Source organism: Aethalodelphis obliquidens, unplaced genomic scaffold (genome assembly GCF_003676395.1).
Source record: "Aethalodelphis obliquidens isolate GAN/ISIS:26980383/991018 unplaced genomic scaffold, ASM367639v1 scaffold28, whole genome shotgun sequence".
NCBI classification, from domain to species: Eukaryota; Metazoa; Chordata; class Mammalia; order Artiodactyla; family Delphinidae; genus Aethalodelphis; species Aethalodelphis obliquidens.
The window spans coordinates 11,905,524-11,920,478 of record NW_020837972.1 but is presented as its reverse complement, the minus strand read 5'-3'; the positions used below and the strand labels follow the sequence as shown (position 1 = coordinate 11,920,478).

The 14,955-nt window shown below is 45.7% G+C and overlaps 1 protein-coding gene and 1 pseudogene across 2 annotated transcripts in view; one reads left to right on the top strand and one right to left on the bottom strand.

Annotated features, from left to right (window-relative positions):
- The window catches only part of SPRING1 (SREBF pathway regulator in golgi 1), a 313,869-nt gene that overhangs the window by 279,148 nt on the left and 19,766 nt on the right, over window positions 1-14,955 (top strand). The gene's annotated exons all lie outside the window — the stretch shown is intronic.
- Window positions 10,914-11,464, bottom strand: LOC113629845 (developmental pluripotency-associated 5 protein-like; annotated as a pseudogene).

Genomic DNA, 14,955 nt, shown 5'->3' with positions numbered 1-14,955 from the left:
TGGCAGGCGGACTCTCAACCACTGCGCCACCAGGGAAGCCCTGAAGTTATCTATTTTGTTACCGCTACATAAGCTCTCTCTCTCTCGTTTCTAATAGATTTCAACTCTTCAGAGGTATTGAAATTGGGAACTTCACACTGAGGGGCCAATTGCCAGAAGCTCACAAGTCAGGGAACTTGATTCTCTCTTTGCCTTGAACCTGGCAAAGAGAGGTAGGGAAAAGTCAGGGAGGCCCCAACCTCCTATGCTTGCATTTCTTTCGCTTTGGAGTCAAGATCACAGCCAAAGACTTCTACTAGCTAGCTGGCTCACAGAGTTTGGGTCAGGCTGGGGCTTCTCAGAAACCACTAAGCTGCAGAGGTTCGTGAAGTCCCCATGGCTCATTTGGAATTCACCGCTTTCCCTCATGTCGTTTTTGTTCAAAACACCAGTCAACCCTAAGTAAAGGGATAGAGCCGCCACACAGAGAACAAAATGCTCTTCGGCCCTGCGTCTTTCAGCTCTGGCTGTACAAGAGCACTTTTCTTTTCCCCTAACAGGAAATTCAGGAACCCAGCACCAGCTGATTTTTTTAAAGGGGCTCACACATATAATAATGATAATAATAATAATAATTAATAATAATAAAAGCTTTTCAACTTATCCAGAAACTTGCCCAGGGCAATTCTGACCACGTTTGGGCTGGGCCTTTGTGACGTCACACTAGCAATCAGCCAATGGACGGGTGGCTCCGACTTCCTAATCTGCATATTGCCTCGCATTGGTTCAAATTTCAGGACCATCTGTATTGTGGTGGTTTCTTTATGTTCAAGGTTACCCACGTCAGGCAGAAGAGAAACTCCGCTTCTGGCCTTCCTGCCTGGTTAGATTTAAGGATTGGAATCAAGGCAGTCAGTCGCTTCTGGGAAAGGGGCCTCGTGGTTATGAAATCCAGCGGGGCGTGGAAGGAGAAAGTGTTGGCAATCCAGAAGGGTTGGAGGCAGGAGTTGGCTCGGTGAACCCGTCTTTATTTTCTTGACCCTACCAGCACTCCCCCTGCATTTCCCAAGTGATTTAATTATCTATTCTTTGGCTCAAGGGCGGTCAGCCCTGAAATTTGGGTGAGGAGAAGTCAGACACAGGTTACTTAAATTATTATGCTTGATTTTATCTTGCTGACTGGTAGCTCAGGCATGTGAATTGAACGTATGCAAATGTGAGCACAACAACATGCATAATTTAAGATCCTCAAATTAACAAGAGGGAAGCAATTGTAATCTTACTGCTTTCGCAGAAGCCCAGTTTTCTGAGAATGTTGTAACTTTTTTTTTTTTTCCAGCTGTCTGAAAGGAGGGCTTGGAAAACAAGGAATTTGAAACAGAAGGGTGTATGTAGCTACTAGTGGCAAGGAAAAAAAGCAGGAAGACTGTGATATTAAAATACAGTCAGATTTCACTTAGGTATCATTTAATTTGGGTCTGGTGTAAATAAACTCAAACAAGCTTTTCTTTACTTTGTACAATCAATAAATATGGCATCTACTAGAGCTCTGGTTCTCAACCCCCCCAAGGTTTTGATTCAACAGGTCTGGGCAGAAATAAAGACATTTAAACAGATGTCCCAAGTGTTTTCTGCCAGAAGAGGACTACCCTTGAGAGGCTCTGCCTTGATTTTTTTAATATTTACCCCAATGGTCTTCAGAAACTGTTGAAATATCTCAGCAACTGTCATATTTTTGCATACAGTCTTTATCTCTTCAGTTGCCTCTCATACCCAAAAGCTATGCAGAAACCCCTAATCCAGACATTCACAGATCTGAACTTGAAACTGGAGCCACCCTAACTATGAAGAGAGGTGGAGCAACCATGACAATGTGCCTTGAGGACCTCTTACCGCAGGGCTTGTAACTGATCAAGGGCCCCAGGGCTGGCTCTGACGTTCCAGGGATGGAGCACAGCAGCTGTGCTCCATGGGCCTTGCTGCACCTTCCTCAGACTGCACGGTGGTCTAGGATGCTTCCCACAAGACCTTTCTTCCCGTTCCTCTTCACTGGGGGTTTGATGGTCCTCCTAACTTCCCTGGCTCTCTCCCTGTTTTGTCTCACACGGACCTTCCCCCTAATAAAATCCTTCTGCTTTAAATCCGGCAAGGTTTTGACAGAAATTAATAGTGTAACAAGTATAACTGGGATGGTATTTTTGGACCTTCCTTTATTGAGAAGCTTCTCCCCCTGCACCTTGTCTACCTTATGTTCTAAGAGGAAGAGCAGAGTGAATGTCATCTCAAGAAAGCAGACCATATGATGTAGGGGAAGCCCATCCAGACAGGCATAGGAAGGGCAAGCACTTTCTTGAGGACTTCAGGCATCATTTCATGAACACAATTATGTTCTATTACCAAATAAGCTTCCTACATTCATTTGAGGAGATCTCTCCCCCACTTCCTAACATTCCTTCTTTTGCAACTATACTCTCTTCCAGGTAATTAAATCGTTTCTTTCCAAATAAATTCTAGCATTTGAACTACTTACTCGTTTAGACTTTCTCTCCTCACACAGGTCATATTAGTGAGTTCAGATTTCCAGGTGCCATGCTGTGAGTATTAGCTAAGAATAGGCATGTGGGAGAGGGGAACAAACCTTACTTTTGTGGCATTTATTTTGCTCTTTTCTTTGACTTGGTCTGACCCCAGGACTTCCATACTGCATTGTTTCTTGGTTTCTCATCTCATGGAGACAAGAGCTCAGCTTCCTTCTAATTTTTTTCTTAGAATCAAGGAGCTCTTTCAAAGCCCTGTCCCCATTATCTCAGGGCAGAATTTAACATCATTATGTTTTCAGTAATTTCTCCAACTCTTTCCTTTTAGGCAGAAACACCATGTTTCCTTTAGAGCAATATTTCTTTGGAGAGGGGGGGCTCGATAAAGTCTCCCTCCGTGCGGACAGTGCCTGGCTGGCCCTCCAGAGCCTGTTTATCAGACCAGCTCACGTGGCCTTGGTGGTCGCCATTCTTGGACCATCAGTACTTCCCCCCAAGAGGAGGAAGTGGCTCTGGTTTCCAGGGCAGGGAACTCTGGGGCAGTAATTCCCTGGGGTTTCCATTTGGAACCCATTTGGCGTCTGGCACCATTTTCATCTCCTTTATTCTAATTCTGACTTCTCCTTGTTGGGAGGTGCTGTGATGGTTCACAGAGCTCTCATCCTTGTGTTTTGGCTCTTAGCAAGCTGCAATGCAGTTGCCTGTTTACATATCTGTCTCTCCAAGAGGTTTTCATGTAATGACTGTATATGTCCAGGCTGCAATTAAATCCCTCAGGCCTGGTACAGTGCCTGACACATAGTAGGTATTTGATAAATGTTTGATGAAGGAACACTGCCAAGAGAGATCAGGAAAGGCCGATGTTGGGGACCTAAGCAGACCCACAGGTGTAGACATCCTCCTCTCATTCCTAAGGCCGGATGGACCCAGGAGAGAGAAGGCTACAAGATGCTATGGGTGTAGGGTCCTGGATCTGGCTGAATGTTAACCCAAGGCTGCCAAGGGTGATGTAGTCAAAGGGATTGGCTTGCACCCTCATTGAGGAGAGAAGGCAGAGCTCAGTGACGCAGTTTTGGTGTAGGAAGTCAAGTGTGACCCATTGTCCCGGAGGGAGCTATGAGATCACTGCCAATATGGAAACATAAATCAATCTGGGGGTTAATATAGGGGCTGGAGCCAAGATACCTAGACGATATTAGGAACAAAAGCCAAGCTAACCCGGTCAAGGTGAATGATCCTTGACAAAGACTGTGAATGAGTTGACCGTGTCAGTGGTTCATCTGGATTGAACGCTAGCCATGTGGCTAGGGTGAGACCTGCCAGCTCAAAGGCACATGGCCAGGCCAGGCCCCATCAAATGTCTAAACATTGAAACAAGCCCAGGAACCGGGCATCCTAGGCTCAGGCACACAGGGCCAAGAATCCCCAGCCGAGTTGGGCACTTGGGATTCTCTCCAGGGAAAAGTAGAGCCTATTAATCAAGATCCACCCGGTCCCAGCCCAAACGGAAGGGTCAGTCAGTGGAGATCCAGGTGGATGGAGTCAATACATCAGCAGTTATCTCTGAAGAACCAAGATTTGAGATTCGGGACATTTTTTTTTTTTAACATCTTTATTGGAGTATAATTGCTTTACAATGGTGTGTTAGTTTCTGCTTTATAACAAAGTGAATCAGTTATACATATACATATATCCCCATATCCCCTCCCTCTTGCGTCTCCCTCCCTCCCACCCTCCCTATCCCACCCCTCTAGGTGGTCACAAAGCACCGAGCTGATCTCCCTGTCAGGACATATTGTATAGAGTTCATCCATCCACCCATCCCTCCATCCAACCATTCATTCATTCATTCATTCACTCATTCTTGTATGTATTGGGCAAGCAGGAGGATAATGTAGTATCCCTGTATCTGGTATACTAACCTGGGAACCTAGTCCCTGGCGTTGAGGTCCTGAAGCCTGAGCAGGACCAGGTGTAATCACACTCCTTTCTGGATCTTTGAAGCTGTAGACTCTCTTGTGACTCTCAGAACAGTGACAGGATAGGTCAGAAAGTCTAGACCAAGACTGAGCTGGAAGGTAGGGTTTTAAGTAGACCCAGTTTCCATGGATTGGCTAATGCAGAAAGAGGACACCAGGCACACACAGACACACACATATGCACACACACTCCTCATGCTTCAAATAGCAGTCTAGTTGACCTTCTTGATACAGACAGCTCTTGACTGCCAATATATGGATTATCTACCTAATGATCCCAGCACCTAGCAAACTTCCCTCCGCCATCACTCAATCTGTGCAAAGTAAGTTCTGTGTTAGCCAAAGAAGAACCTAATTAGGAAGGTAAATTTGCAGAATTCAAATTATATAATGCATTCCAAAGTCAAATAGAAATTACTGTGGATTAGCACAGACAGTAGCAGGATGGAATCTGCAGGACCTGCTCATTCATGCATTCAGTCACTCACTCAGCAAATGTTTATGCATGGGGGGGGTGCAGTGGGGAGAAGGAACTACAGCCCCTTGGCGTTTTAAGCCTACTGCCCTATCATCTTTCTACCTTATTCTGAGCAGCAAGTGAATAAAGGGAGAGGCTGTAAAAATAAGACCTCATGAGAGGCAATCAGAGAAACAAAGTGCCAGGTCTATTGAGGAAACAGGGTATGTGGTAGAGTGGGAACCTCAGAGCCAGTCAGGTGTCAGGGTGTTTGAGCCCCTCTTGTCCCAGCCGGAGACCCATTCTTCTGGCCTCGACGCGCCCCAACCTGCCAGGTTGGGTGGAGGTACTTCTTCCTCCTCCGATTAATCCGCTGCCGAGTTTCTGGCTTAGGAAAGGGGCAGTCAGCTTCTCTGTGTTCCAGTCTTGGCCTTACTGCCAGGACCGGAGTTCTAAGTTGCTGAGCTTGCCTGGTAACCTGGCTCTAGGCCCCAGACTCCCATGACTTTGGTTCTTTGGTTTGGTGTTCTTGGCTCTGAACAGAAAGCCTGTCCCTCAGCAACCCTGCTCAACCAGTCAGGATCACCTTTGGCACTGACTGTAACCAAAACCATTACAATGGCTAAACACGTGAGGGTCTATCTTTTCACCAAAAAATTGTGGTGTTGGTTGAGTGGCTCAGTCATGTCAGGACTAGTCTCTGAGGGTCTCTTGACCACTTGCTCATGACCACATGGAGGCTGCCACAGCTCCAGCCATCACTTTCCCAATTCAATGCAGGAAGACGATGGCAGAGGCAATGCCAGCTGGGACCTCATTTGTCAAGAAAGCAAAAGCCTTCTGCTTAGGTCTCATTGGCCAAAACTGGGTCACATGGCCGGACTGGCTTAGACCCATCACCACCCAACTTCAGAGGCTGGCACGTTGCTAACCCAAACAAAATTGTATTCTGTTAGCAAGGGAGAATGAGGGAATGGATGTTGGGTAAACAACTAACAGGCTCTACACAGCTGTCAAATCTGCTAAAAGGCTGGAGTCAGATTCCTCCCCAAGAGATATTCATTAAGAAATGATAACTGTCAGTATCATTTAGTAACTGTCTAGCATCCATCTCCCCAGATTCTCTCTTTTTTTTTTTTTAATAATTTATTTATTTATTTATTTATTTTTGGCTGTGTTGGGTCTTCGTTTCTGTGCGAGGGCTTTCTCTAGTTGCGGTGAGCGGGGGCCACTCTTCATCGCGGTGCGCGGGCCTCTCACTGTCGCGGCCTCTCTTGTTGCGGAGCACAGGCTCCAGACGCGCAGGCTCAGTAGTTGTGGCTCACGGGCCCAGTCGCTCCGCGGCACGTGGGATCTTCCCAGACCAGGGCTCGAACCCATGTCCCCTGCATCGGCAGGCAGATTCTCAACCACTGCGCCACCAGGGAAGCCCATCTCCCCTTCTCTTGCCTGTGGGTGGGGAGTAGGCAGCAGGGAGCAGCTGGTAAAGATAAATATGCATAACAATATCTAGCTTTTACTAGCCCCTGAATGTTTTGCTGCGTCGTTACATTTTAGCCCGATGACAGCCCTGTGGAGCTCTCTCATCACCTCCACCGTTTAGATCTGGAAACTGAAGCACAGAAAAGCTTCAGCATCTCTCCCGGCCTCCCACAGCAGCCAATTAGACATTGTGGGTCTAACCAAAAAAAGGCGGGGACCTAGCAAGCCTTTCAAACTACATTGAAGGAGGAGCTACTGGTGTAACAATATGCCAAGATCGCAAGGACCGTCTCTACTTTTCCCTTGTGCTGGGATTTGGATGCCTGAGCCCCCTTCACATCTGGGCCACCCCCCCCATTTATCCATTTATCCTTCAAGGGCAACTCACACTCCTTCCCGTCTAAGAAGCCCCTAGGGCTGAACCTTTAGGGTGAACTGATTCCTCTTTCCGGCGAGCTCCCTGAAATGTGTGCCTGGCTGCCCCTCTCACCTTTAAGCTCCTTGAGGACAGGAACCATGTCACTCTTGTATAGAACAGTGCTTTGTTGCTTAGATGTTCAGTTACACAGTTTTGCTAAGTCTGTTCTTTTTTTTTTTTTTTTTTTTTTTTTTTTGCGTGGGCCTCTCACTGTTGTGGCCTCTCCCGTTGCGGAGCACAGGCTCCGGACGCGCAGGCTCAGCGGTCATGGCTCACGGGCCCAGCCGTCCCGCGGCATGTGGGATCTTCCCAGACCAGGGCACGAACCCGTGTCCCCTGCATCGGCAGGCGGACTCTCAACCACTGCGCCACCAGGGAAGCCCTCTTTTTGTTTCTTTTTACTTTTAAAAAATGTCAATGCCTCCAGTGCCTATAGAAGAGTCCAAATTACTTAACATGGTACAGAAGCCCCTCACTGTTGAATGAATGAATGAATGAAATAGATTATGAACCATTTTGGTACAGCAAGATATTGATTGCATTTGGGGTGAGGAAGTTTGACCAATAGACAGTCCATACCCCCTGGGAATAAGGACAAGCCTGCAAATCGTAGGCACTGCTATTTAACACATCTACTGAAATGATACTAACAGCTGTCCACCAGGACCCACCACGGACCAGGCACCAAGCCAGGCCCTTCATGTACTTTGCCTCGTTTAATCCACCCAAAAAGCCTATGATGGAGGCATCATTAATCCATTTTACTTTTTGGTGGTCTGCTGTGACAAGATTGAAGTGGAAGAATTGGGGGGCATGAAAAACTAGGTGAAGCTGAATAAAACTGGAAGGTTAAGACATGGGGTTTTCTACTCCAAGGGCACAGGTGGGTGATACCGGAGGTTGGGTGGTGAGAATTTCGGGAAAACTGCAGTGAGAACAGAGGCAGAGCGATAAGGAAACAGCAGACCCCGCAGGCTCTGTTGAGTCAGGGGCTTTCGGTCACATATGAGGCATCCGCTGTCTAATATTTGTTTTTATTTCCCCACGTGGTTAATTATTGTAGCCAGTGTGTGATAAGGCAGCCTCCCTCCCACCCCGAGAGCCAGAGTTATCTGCAGTTTTATGGCCCTGTCACACAGTAGTGAAGCAGATAAGCTGCTAGGTGGTGGCTGCTCGGACAGTCATTGCAAATCCTGCTGAGAAATAGGAGTGAGAAGTGGGGACTATGGATGGCAGATGAGACAAAGGGGTGATGAGAACAGAAGTCGTGATCGGAGCTGGTGCAGCAGCCCCTGGGCCTCCAGAGCGAGCTGCCTGGGGCCTGGCTCAGCACCCCTGCTCCTGATTATGTGGGGAAACTCAATCTTGACACCCCAAAGGGAAATTCTGTTCTAGGTGCATAGCCCGTATTCCCCCAACTTATGCCCAAGTATTATAGGTATTAATACAATAGGCATGGGCAGGTAGCCCATCATCTGTTCAAGGAAACAGCCTCAGAGAGGCCAGTGGACTCCTTTAAGCTTAAACCATTGCTGGTCAGGTTTTGTGTCAAGTGTTTCCCACATTTTAACTCAGGAGTCAGCAAAGTATGGCCCGTGGACCAAATTGGGACTGTCATCCATTTTGTATCACCCATGAGCTAAGAATGTTTATACACCTATAAATTGGAGGAGTGAAATCAAAAGAAGAATACTTTTGTGATATGTGAAAATCACATAAAATTCAAATTTCAGCCACAGTTTTTAAACAGCTCCACTGAGATATAATTTTTATATTTTAAAGGCCTTTTGAAAGTGCACATTTCAATGCTTTTCAATACAATTAAGGGGGTGCCAAAAAAATTGGGGTCAAGGTAAGTAATATTTTAATATGATATTTTTAAAAAATAAAAATCGATGCTTCCAAATCTATAATGAATAAAATATTAGCATTTCATTTATTTATTTATTTTTAAACATCTTTATTGGAGTATAATTGCTTTACAATGGTGTGTTAATTTCTGCTGTACAACAAAGTGAATCAGCTGTACATATACATACATCCCCATATCTCCTCCCTCTTGCGTCTCCCTCCCACCCTGCCTACTCCACCCCTCTAGGTGATCACAAAGCACCGAGCTGATCTCCCTGTGCTATCCAGCTGCTTCCCACTAGCTATCTGTTTTACATTTGGTAGTGTATATATGTCCATGCCTCTCTCTCACTTCGTCCCAGCTTACCCTTCCCCCTCCCCAATATCAGCATTTTATTTTTGTTTTTGCTTTTGTTTTCTTTTTGCGGTACGCGGGCCTCTCACTGTTGTAGCCTCTCCCGTTGCGGAGCACAGGCTCTGGACGCGCAGGCTCAGCGGCCATGGCTCACGGGCCCAGCCGCTCCGCAGCATGTGGGATCTTCCCGGACCAGGGCACGAACCCGTGTCTCCTGCATTGGCAGGCAGACTCTCAACCACTGCGCCACCAGGGAAGCCCATATCAGCATTTTAAATAAGGATAGTCACAGTGCAGTGCCAAGCCATATTGTGCCCTGAGGCAAAAGGAAAAATCAGTCATACTGATCCTGTCTTTATTTAAAATGTTAATATTTCGTTCATTATGAATTTTTCCCATTAATTTTAATTTTTGAAAAATACAGTATTAAAATATTTATCGTGACCACTGAGTTTTTTGGTGTCACCTTAAATTTTGAACCCAAAGCAAGAGCCTCAGTCCTCTCGTGACCTCAAGCCTGTGTCAGAGAGCCTCAGGCTGGAGGATGTAGCATTTAAGGTGGAGGCAGTGTTACAAGGCGGCCAGCAGCTGGGAGGGGACATTTTTACTCAGATTCCTGTGACTTTGGCTGTGTTGTAAATGGCACATTTTTCTTTTTTACTGGAAAAACATTTTAACAACATTAAAAAAAGTTTTTATGAGAATACTTTCTTATTCTAAAAATAATAAATGGTCCTTGCAAGAAAACACCCTAAATCTTCAAATAGCAAAAAGAAAAAAATTCACCCCAAATTCCATCACTCAGAGATACCTGCTGTAAACATAGTCGATGTCTCTCCTTCCAGATTGTTCTCCATCCTCATACATAGAGATGGATCCGTATTCAGTGTAAAGGCGAGATACTTTGGGTTCAGTTCTAAGATCACTGTGCTAGAGCGAGTATTGCCATAAAGCGAGTCACACACAATTTTTGGTTTCCCGGTGCATATAGAAGTTATGTTTATAGTATACTGTAGTCTATTAACTGTGCAATAGCATGATGTCTAAAAAAATAATGTACAAACCTTAATTTAAGAATACTTTATTGGGACTTCCCTGGCAGTCCAGCGGTTAAGACTCCATGCTTCCACTGCAGGGGGCACAGATTCCATCCCTGGTCAGGGAACTAAGATCCCGCATGCGGTGCCCTACGGTGTGGTGAGGAGGGGCTGGGGTGTGTGGCAGAATACTTTGTTTCTAAAAAATGCTAACCACCATCTGAGGCTTCAGCAAGTCAATCTTTTTGCAACAGTGACATCAGAGTTCACTGATCACCACAACAAATATAATAACAAAAAAGCTGAAAATATTGCTAGAATTACCAACCTGTGACACAGACACAAAGTGAGCAAATGCTATTGGAAAAAGGGTACTGTTGCTACAAACCTTGAATTTGTAAAAAATGTAATATCTGCAAAGCACAATAAACCAAAGTGCAATAAAACGAGGTGTGCCTGTATATAAATGAGATCACACTGCACATACTGCTGTGTAACATGCCTTCTCACTTGACATATGTCATGAGTGTCTTTCCATCTCAGGAAGTACAGGCCCACAGCATCCATTCTTGATGGCTGCATAGTACTCCATCATAAGGACACAGCATTTACACGATAAACCCCCCTACCCTTGAGCATCTGGGCTGTTTCCAATAAGAAGGAATTCTTTTAAGAAAAATAAATCATTTAAAATTACTCCCGAACAACAGGTTTCATTTTTTGCCTTATCTTCCCCTCTGTATGGCATGACATATTTTTATTTTTTTTATTTTTTATTTTTTTTAAATTTTATTGTGTAATTAGCAGCCTTGGGGGGAAGGACAGGAGGACTTAAAGGCAGAGACCAGAGGCCAGCTGGGTGTTCCTTGTCAGGCTGGAGCAGAGTCTAAACCAGACCCCGGGCAGCCCCGGCTGCAGCCTCCGCTCTACCTGGCCGTCCCAGGTTGGTCTGGCTGCAAACTGGCTTCCCTTCATCCGAGGAGCTAGGTCGAGCGAATTCATGGCTTCCTCAGGTTGCAGCATTCCTGGTCATGAGGCCTCTCAACCTGTTTGTGCCGCTGGTGGTGCCGCTAGGCCACGGGCTGGAGCATCCACTTGGTCTGAAACTTGAACAAGTAAGAGCCGGAAACCATGACTTCGGCGAGGTCCGAAGCTTCCAGACCCTTCATCTGGAGCATGACTTTGCTCGCCTCCTCGACGAATGGGATTCGAGATCCGTCGGGGCCGAACACGGCTTCCAGCAGCCCCGTCTGGACCTGGAACACCCTGGGCTCCGTCAAGACTTCGGGAGTCCCCACCCAAGGTGGGATGTCGTTCCGCTCGGGCAGCTTCCCCATCTTCTGGATGTCTAAACCAGCCCTGCTGGGAGCTCGGACCTAGACTGCAATGACATATTTTTACATGGTTGATATCATAGCAGCACTCCATTTATATTTTGCCAAGCTTATTATAAACATTTCCCCGTGTTGTTTTACAGTCTTCATCCAGTTTTCTCTTCCTCCAGGGCCTGCACTTCACATATCCTTTGTTTGCTTGCTTGTTTTAACAATCTTTTCAGAATGCTTTAAAAAAAATTTTTTTTAGCTTGTTGGCCATATAAAAACAGGTCTCTGGCTGAACTTTGTCCGTAGATTTGCCAGCCTACAGGTTATTTTGCCACCCCTGTCTCTGTGCTGCCGGGAAGGTCTCTATGTATACAGCTTTTTCCTTCTTTTGAACCACTTCCTTTGGATAACTTCCCAGGAATGAGATTACTGGATCAATGGACAGCACTGTTTTTAAAGGCCCCTGGTATATATTGCCGTATTGTAAAACTGTGCCAACCAGCAACTTGTGAACATATAGGTTTCTTACAACCTCACCAAAACTTGTTATTATCAGGTTAAATCTTATGCTAATTTAGTAGATATAAAATGATACCTTGTTTTTATCTCCATATCCCATTGTTCTCAAAGTAGGGGATTTTTTGCATGTGTTTGATCGCTCTTTGTTGAGTAACTTTAGAGAAGCCGAACGTTAGAATCAGCTAAAAAGGAACTATCCCCAGCCCTTTCTTCAGTTCAAGAGATGAGATGCTCCTTTGGTTCAAATTTGAGTTTGCATGTAACTTCTCAGTGAGTTCTGCCGCATTAAAATGACAGAGAGAAACCCAGTGAGGCCTTATCCCTCTGTGGCAGCAAAAAGGACTGGAAAGTAGGTCGAGGAATTAATCCTGCTGGTTCCAGTAATTAGAGTAGACAATGGGGTCGAAAGTTCAGGCTGAGCTGGGGAATGCAGCTGAAGAGTCTCTTACCAGCCTTGGACGCGTTGCCCCCGGCCCTCTGCACTGTCCCTGGACCAGGCTTCCCCATCATGGCAGTCCCAAAGTGTATTTTCTTTTGCCCGCTCTTTAGAGAAGCACTTTTTGGCTTTTCCTCCCATGAGAAGTCAGGTGGTCCCAGAGGCAGAAATGATTCCCACTGAGAACCTACTCCCTTCCAAAGGGAACACCTGAGGTTATTTTCCTCCTCGAGCTTCAGCAACTGGTGAGAAGTATTAGTTCTCCATCTGTGATTGAGTCCAAAACAATGTGAGATGTTCCTTTTGCTTTCAATGCAGGTTTGCACCTAACTCTTTAGCACGTTAGATGCATGAAAATGATGAACAGAGGCTGATAAGGTGGGAGGGACTCTGGTAGAAAGATTTCAAGTGTGAAGTCAGGGTTGAACTTAATGATAGAGTCCTTCTAACCCTTTCTTACCAGATTTTTTTTTTTTTACATAATGCACAGATGGTAATCTCAGCTGGCTGCAGAAGCCAGACAAGGGAAGGAAGCATTGGATGGAAGATTATAGGGAGTGGTGAGGACTATGGTGAACAAAAGTGCTTTCCTATCCCAAAGCATTTACACTCAAATGTTTGAAAATCATAGTTCCAGTCCAAACAAACATGTTTGCAAGGCTGAAGTTGGGCCCCCAGTCACCCCAGTTTCTGAATTCTAGAAGCACTGCCAGCCTCTTCCATCCATCCAGCAGCCTCCATTGTCATGTTTCCATTTCATGTCTCCACTTCCCTATCCTTCCTCAGCTCTTCTCTACTAGGCTTACCTTGACTCCACCATGATAAAAAGCCAGCTTCAATCTGAACACTCTCCCAAGGGATCAGCTTAGGGTGGGCAGACAGCACTTCTCCAGATAATGACACTCTGGGCTCTACTGGATAACACAACTGAGGGCAAAATTGAAAGCAGGTGGTCTAGTCTGAACGTAAGAAACAGAGACCCACTCAGTCTCCCCTGAGCAATACAAGATTTATTGTAAAGACACAATTCTCTCAGGAATCAATAAAGAACTGAGAAGCCTCCTGAGAAACAGAAAGCCACTGGGAAGCATTCCAGGGCAGGGTGGAGGCAGGACCTCAGCAATGGGACCTCTGGGCAGGCAGGTATCTTAAAACAAATCAGTTTCATAGGATTTAGGAGCAGATTTTTTCATTCAGTTTAATAAGCTTGGGATTTTGACTGTTTTAAACTGAAGATCCAATGAGTGCCCACCAGGAATTCAACTTACGGCTGAGAACCATGCAGACACACCCACCCATCTGTTTTCCCAGCCTGCACATAGAATTCAACTTTACACCAAGGCATCAGAAATAAGTTGATAAAGGCTCATTAATTAAGCTTAACGAGCTGTGTGTGGCCACTAATTAAGAGATATGTGGAAGGATTTCTCCTTCCCTGGTGCTGAATTGGAGCTCCACAAAATGAGCCTGGGTAGTGAGATGGGGAGAAAGTCCACCTTGTCTGATGCCTGGCCTTGTGTTTTCAGAGGGTCTCCACTGGGTTCAGGCTGGGGTTTTGTTCATGGGGTCAGAACTGGAATGGGCAAGTATGATATTCCAAGTAACTAAGAGTGGGATGAGCCAGAGACAACTGAAAGCTGAGTCCTTAGAGAAGTGGATGGTCAAGGAGAGTGAATCTGAGTTGGGTCAGCAAGTCCAAGGACATGAGAGTGGCACCAGAAACATGAGTCCAAGCTAAAAGCTTGAAAATAGAGAAAATGGAAACAGAGTAAGTAATAAGAATGAGGATGTTCCAGCCATGCTGACCTTCTTTCAATTCCTAAAAACTGCCAGTTGCTTTCCTACTTCAGATCTTTGAGCATGTGATTCTCGGACCTAGAACACTTCACCTGATTCTTTGACTGGCTGATTACTTTGCAAGCTTTAGGCCTCAGCATTTTTGGTCACTTTCTCAGCAAGGTTTTCAATAGTTGATACCCATTAATTTTGCCTGCCCAACATCCATACCAATTTTGGGGTACCAGCATCATTTTCAGTGTATTGGTCAGTTTTGTTGCAGTAACAAACAGCCCCAAATTTTGTGGCTTACAACAACAAAGATTTATTTCAGGTTTGGCCCATTTCAGCTGCTGCAGCTCAGCTCCATGCATCTCTCATTCTGGGACACAGGCTGAAGGAGCAGCCTGCATTTGGGACAAGTTGCCTTGCGGTTGACAGAAACAGCAGGTAACAACTGAAATGCACAATCTCTCTTAAAGCTTTTAGTTTGGATTTGGCATGTGAAAGACAGTCTTATCTGCTGACATTCCATTGGCCAAAATAAGTCACATGTCCAAGTCTGTCAGGATGGGGAAGGATAGAACACCTCTGGGAGGGACTGCAATTCATGTGGCAGTGGACAGGGATGTATAATCTTGCTATAGGGAAGGGAGCAAATGGTTGGGAACAGTGATACAATCTACCACAATTTTCTGAAAATATAGTTGGCTGCAAGTAACAGAGGAGAATGCCTGGCAAACAATAGCTTTAAAAAAGTGGTTTAGGGGCTTCCCTGGTGGTGCAGTGGTTGAGAGTCCGCCT